Source organism: Amblyomma americanum, chromosome 1, assembly GCF_052857255.1.
Source record: "Amblyomma americanum isolate KBUSLIRL-KWMA chromosome 1, ASM5285725v1, whole genome shotgun sequence".
Taxonomy (NCBI): Eukaryota; Metazoa; Arthropoda; class Arachnida; order Ixodida; family Ixodidae; genus Amblyomma; species Amblyomma americanum.
Genome location: NC_135497.1, coordinates 209942967 through 209949186, shown reverse-complemented (window position 1 = coordinate 209949186; position 6220 = coordinate 209942967). Strand labels below are relative to the sequence as shown.

At 47.8% G+C, this 6220-nt stretch overlaps 1 long non-coding RNA gene across 1 annotated transcript in view; it reads right to left on the bottom strand.

Annotated features, from left to right (window-relative positions):
- The window catches only part of LOC144094933 (uncharacterized), a 42499-nt gene extending 38276 nt beyond the window's left edge, over positions 1 to 4223 (bottom strand). Inside the window, exon 1 of the long non-coding RNA XR_013306621.1 lies at positions 3893 to 4223. This is a non-coding gene — a long non-coding RNA (uncharacterized LOC144094933). The remainder of the gene's footprint in view (positions 1 to 3892) is intronic.
- Positions 4224 to 6220: the final 1997 nt, after the last annotated feature.

The window sequence follows — 6220 nt, the reverse complement described above, 5'->3', positions numbered from 1 at the left end:
CCGTAGTCCACCTAAGGGAAAGTGATAAAATACCAAGCAGGAAGGGTGTCAGGAAGGCAGATACGATATATCCACTGCTATTCATTATGTGCTTACAGAAGGTATTCAGAGAACTGGATTGGGAAGAGCTGGGAATAAAAGTTAACGGAGAATACCGTAGTAGTCTGCGATTCGCTGGCGACATTGCCTTGCTAGGTAACTCGGGGGCGGAATAGCAGAGCATGATTGAGGACCGAGACTGGCAAAACAGAACGGCGGGCCTAAAAATAATGCTCAACGGTCTCGGAAGGGAACAACAGCTTACGATAGGTAACGAAGCATTAGAAGTGGTAAGGTAATACATCTGTTTAGGGCACGTAGTGACCGCAGATCCCGACCACGAGAGTCAAATAACTATGAGAATACGAGCGCTGTTCATTGCATATGGCATGTGCTATATGGTCATGAATAGCAATTTACCAGAATCCCTCACGAGGAAAGTATATAACAGCTGTATCTTACCGGTACACACCTATGGGGCAGAAACGTGGAGGCTAAAGAAAAGGGTGCAACTTAAATTGAAGACAGCCCAGCAAGCTATGGAAAAGAAAATGATAGATGTAGCGTTAAGAGACAGGGAGAGAACCGTGTGAGTCAAGGAAATAGCACGAGTTAATGTCCTAGTCGAAATCAAGTGGAAGAAATGGGCTTGGGCGGGGCATGTAATGCGAAGGCAAGATAACCGATGGTCCTAAAAGGACCCTGAGGAGAAACTGAAGCTCGCGTGCACCTATAGGGTACCACGTTCTAATGACAAATAGACCACTCTTACCGAAAATAGAGCTTTATAAGCTAGAAAAAAAAACGAAGTGAAGGATTTGCTATCTGCGGCCGATATCGCATGCCTCAGCACAGATTTTTCCGGCATGGATCTCAAAGGCTACGGTACTCGGCCATTCACTTAACCCGTGTTAACTTAACCCGGCCATTCACTTAACCCGGCAACCTGTGATTCTAGGTAGTTATGCGTAACTAGTTTGAATAGACTGACGGGAATATTTTTAAATCCAATTTTCTCGGCGTTAATTGCGCTTTTTGCTGGCGGAGAAACGTTATCATACCGAGGAAGAGCCAGATAATGAATTTTTACTGCTAGCAGTAATTGCGTGGAGTGGTCTTCAGTTTATAAGGATGCAACACTGAATTGTTGCGTGTTGAGAAAATAGCGCAGAAAAAAAAAAAGGCGGCAAAAGCGCTCGTGTGTGCCCCTCTCTTTCGCAGTCGTCTCTTTTTTTGCCCTGTTTTTCCAGCATGTTTTCAGTGTCCCTTTAAGGGCGACGGAGTGGAATCCATGCGAATGCAACCGCAACAGGAGGCGGCAACAGGTCAGGTGGGCGGGTGAGATTACAAAGTTTGCGAGGGCAGGGTGGCCGCGGCTGGCACAAGACAGGGTTAATTGGAGGAGTATGGGAGAGGCCTTTGTCCTGACGTGGACGAAGCTAAGCTTATGGTGGTAATGATGTTGACTGAACTGCCCATTACAGTGCCTCTCGTAGTGTGTGAGTTTCGTTCAAAGATAAGCGCTCGGACAATACTGCTTACGATCTTGTTTCCTTTCGCTAATGATGTTTTGCGTGAACGAATCACCGGATGCGGGTCTTCGCTTGCTGTTGCCAGTGTGAAGCTTTCTTGTCGCGTACGCGCATGAGCAAGCAACGCGTTATATGCTCGTTGATTACATCTAATCCTTGCGCAATGCGCGCACGTATAATCGGAACAGCTAGGCACATGCGTTCGCCATAGAGAGGATCTGTTTTCGGACGTGTACCACGAAACATTCGGCATGCTAGCTGCGTGTTCCGTTCTACTCTTACCTCGGCGAATTTCTAATTTCTCAAGCACGCTGCAACTTTAGCGGTCGATTTTACGCCTTCCCACCCAGTGCCGCAACCACAATCTGTTTGCGGGAGCCTCAGCGAGCTACGTTGATAGGGGGCTCTTTCGGGGGTGAATACTACACGTGTAGCGTTCTCGCCTAAACGCGACTCAAGCCACGTATACACCGCTGTCGCATAATGTCGCCACCGGTGGGATTCCGCAGCGTCGGCGACGCCGCTGTTGCGTCGGGGGCGGCAACTGCCGCAGGTGGCAGACGTCGACGAAAGGAGGGAGCATGACGAGGGGGAATGAAACGTGGCTTCGCGGATTCACGCGCGTAGCTGTGGCACAAATCGGCCGGAATTAGCGCCGGCGCGGCTGCGACCATTAATGTCCTCCGCCTCACCGATTTCATTTCGCAAAGTCGTTGCTTGCGTGAAGCAGGGCGGTCTTACGCGAATGCCCAGACGGGAGAGGACTACGGAGCGAAGGTTGACTGAGAGCCAATCATGCGTTTCACATGCACGCGAACGGGGCAGTAAATTGAACAGAGGCAGCTTACTTTCGTAGCAATTAGAGCCAAGAAGTCGGTAACGCTTTTGTGCTTTTCGTGGCACGTCTTGCGCGCCGTTCAAGCAGGGAGTACTGTGCGACCGATATGTAATTTATGTATGTATCCGTTACTAACAGCTGAAAAAAAAAAAGAGAAATTTTCTGAGCGACTCCTCGTTTTCCACGCGGCTACGAAGCGTAAAACTCTGCACTTTATGAGAGCGTTTAATTACTCGGACAATTTTCTCCCGTGCTCTGAAATCAGCTCTTAAACTGGTACGGAGTTCCGTGAAGTGCTACCTACCGCTCGTCGCATGGACTGAGAAGCAGCTGAGGGGTTAGGACTGTCGCAGCCTCTATCCTCGCACAAAGCGTGCAGGGTGCCCTGACAACCGCCTACCAACCTTCATTGTTATAAGGACACTCGAAGGATGCTAAAATTACGCAGTTGTAGCCCGTTCCGCACTCATACGAATTGCGAATACTTTTTTGCAGCTGGTAGACAACGCTGCTTGTACACAAGGCCACTCACGATATCCACATAGGATGCGAAAATCATAACACGAAAAAAGAGTTTTCACATGTTGGTAACATCATTTCATACCGTGCTGTGATGGCGTGTTTTTTTACCTAGCGGCAGCGGCGGCGAGCTCACGCGCGTTTTCCTTGCTGCCCAGGATTAGTGTTACGCGTTATTTATAAAGCCATCCAGTGGTAAGCACTGCTGGCGCACTGACGCACTTGACATTCCAAAGTCATGCTCGCCATTGTGCTTCCACGACTGACGCAAATCCTAGTCGAAAGCGCAGTCGGGGTCGGTTGTTTGGCATTTTGGGTTTTGCTGTGTGGTACTATATGATTAATTACTGATTGATTACAAATGCCTCGCTGTGAGTGCCTCCAGAGGGAGGATCCTTAGTCGCAGGGAAGTAATTGAAGTGTAACCGATGCCAAAAATTGAGGCCTGACGTCATCTGTTCGCCTGTACACATGATAGCCACACTTTGTGCAGCTCTCTGGTAGAGGTGCGGTCCATTTTTAGCGCCAAGGTGAATATCGGCTGCTTCTAGAGAATATAGGAAGAGCGCGTGCGCGTTGCAGTTTGCAAATGAACAAGTGCCGTTCCGTTGCGCCTCATTCTAGTGTGCCATTTATTCTTCTTCTGCTGCATTTAAAAGTTATGATTCCCTTCCTTGCGGAGGCGCCTGCATTATGACTTAGAAAAAGTTGACAAAAATAACCGGCATAAAGCATAGGTGGCTTCAGTTCGCGCCAACAACAGAAAACTTGTTCACGTCCAATTGCTGAAACCTTAAAGAGAAACGCATTTATTCAAAATAAATCAAAATAAATTAGACAGCTGTCAAAAAGAAATCGTTAAAAAAAGAAAAGCATGGGCGATCATGCGGTCTAACGCGAGAAATCCGCGCTAGCCGTATTGGTTGCGCATTTCGCTTTTGCGTTGATCGCCTTCGTACTCTACCTTTGAATTTGATTCACCGTCGCTTTTTCTTTTCCGGGTCTGCGTTGGGTGGAGGGTGGTGGTGGGTGGAGGCTCGAACGTGGCAGGTGCATTTTTCCTGATGGAGGCGCACGCACGCACGCAGACCTCGGTAAAACGTGCGGCAGAGGCTTTCGAATTCTTTGTCGTATTCTTCGCTGGGTGGGGGGAAGGGGTGGGATGGCCCCCTTACTCTTGTTCACAGGTGTTGTTCAAGGCCATGAGATGTTATTTTTTATATGAGTAAGTGACCAGCCGCATCGTTTTGTGGTTAATTCCATTTCAATGACGGTGACTGACTACTACGTTTACAAAGCTGCCGCCTTCAGTCCGAGAAAAAAGCGAAACCTCATGGGAGAGAGGCGCGGTAGATACGCCTACGGGCCGTTATCCGCGCCGCGCAGCTGCAGCCATCTATTGAGCGCTCGCCCAAAGAGACCATGTGTAAACGTCCAGTATACTGCATGAGGAACGCTAGGTTCGCTAGGCGCGACTTTGGCGGCAGCAGCAAATGATAATGGTACAGACGTATTGACTTTCGCGGTTTTCGAGAGTGGGAGTACAGTGAGAAATCATTCTCAGGATCAATTAGCGATCCCCCCCCCCCCCCCCCCCCCCACCCCCCCCCCCCCCCCCCCCCCCCCCCCCCCCCCCCCCTAGAAAAAAAAATGTGGCTACAGAAGCACTTTGCTCGCTCACTGAGACCAGGGTGTCTAATCAAAACCGAGCCTAAACACCGAAACCTACATTCTTTTGTATTTTTGAGAGAAAATGAGACGCCTTACCGCGTAGATTTAGCCACCGTCAGCTGAACTAGGCGGAGCGTAAGATGGCCCCCAATCCTTGAGTTTGGGGACCGTGGGCAATTGACGTCTAGGTAATCGGTAAGCATTTTCAATCACACTTTTTTAAAGTCTCCGCGTTTCACCTATTTGCAGAAAATCTTAATGAAATGAACTCAGACATCGATTTGCAATAGCTTTTCGTTCTCTGGGCCATGTACCAATGTGAAACACAGGGGCAATCTCGAATTGGTGCAAGGATCCAGTGGCGTTTTTTTTTCTTGACGTGGACATTAAAGAAAAGGTTGGTGTCTGACAGCAACGTCGGCTACTCCTTTTCGCGTAAGGGAACAAAACAACGTGGAACTGGCTACAAAATACGCCTCAGTATACAGCTACAACACGCAATACACAATAGAGATAAAACAACGCACACATCACGAATACCAACATGAAATGGAAAATAAACTATATCCAGCGGTCAGACATTATCGCAGTAAATAATAAATATTCCAATAATACAATAAATAAACAGTAAGCAATAAGAATTTAATGACATAAGGTCCCATCTTAGACACATAATTGTAGTGCATAAAACTGTTTCCCAGGCAATCAGTGAACATGTAACATTTAACCAAACACTGGAGACGAAAAGTGGAGTCGGTCAATCAAGTAGTGACATAACTTCTACCAAATCAAGCAATAACTAACAAATCCCACCACGTTATGCGACATTTAGTTTCGAAGACATTCGTTGTCTCAGACTGCCGCATAAATCGCAGCAGGTTTTCACAGAATCCGGTCAATGTTTATTGAAGGCAACTGAAATCAGCCCACAAGCGCGAGCTTGGAGCAGCAGTAGAGGCTTTAAATGGAAAAGTAAAACAAACATCACTCATCATTATATGAGCATCACTGGCAAGTTGCAGCCTTTGGTTTTGTCTCTGAGCATTTAGTGAGCGCCAGTACTTCTTTCAGCGCTCGTCCTGTGATTTTTATCTTGTATCACGTAGTTTTTTCGCTGCGTGTCTGATAAGGAATCTGAAGCAAATGGCCTAACTTGCACATACACATCATAACAAATTTCTGTTACAGCGCGCTCTGTCTTTTTTGGTAATGTGGATTATCCTACCGCAGCGTGTCCGGCCCGCTCGTCAGGGACTGTCCGCAAAGTGAGAGAGATAGAGAATGGGTTTATTTCAAAGACCGCGCGCTAAAGGCCGTCCGGGATGCAGGATCGCCTCAAGAGTCATGACACATGAAGGGAAGGCTCCTCTTCCGCAGGTCCGCAATTGATATGCGGCTGACAGCGCTCGGCCTCTGGTTGTATGCATAAGATCGTAGTTGTTTTCTATTACCCGATACTGAATCTGAACCAACTGGTCCATGTCGCATCTTTACTTTCGAAAACACTGTCCCCAAAATTACCCGTTATCTTCCCGTTACTTCCTCAGGGAAGTATCGATAGGAACACTCATATGATGTTCGAACAAAGAAGGTATGTCCGCATTTCAGCGAAATGCAAGGC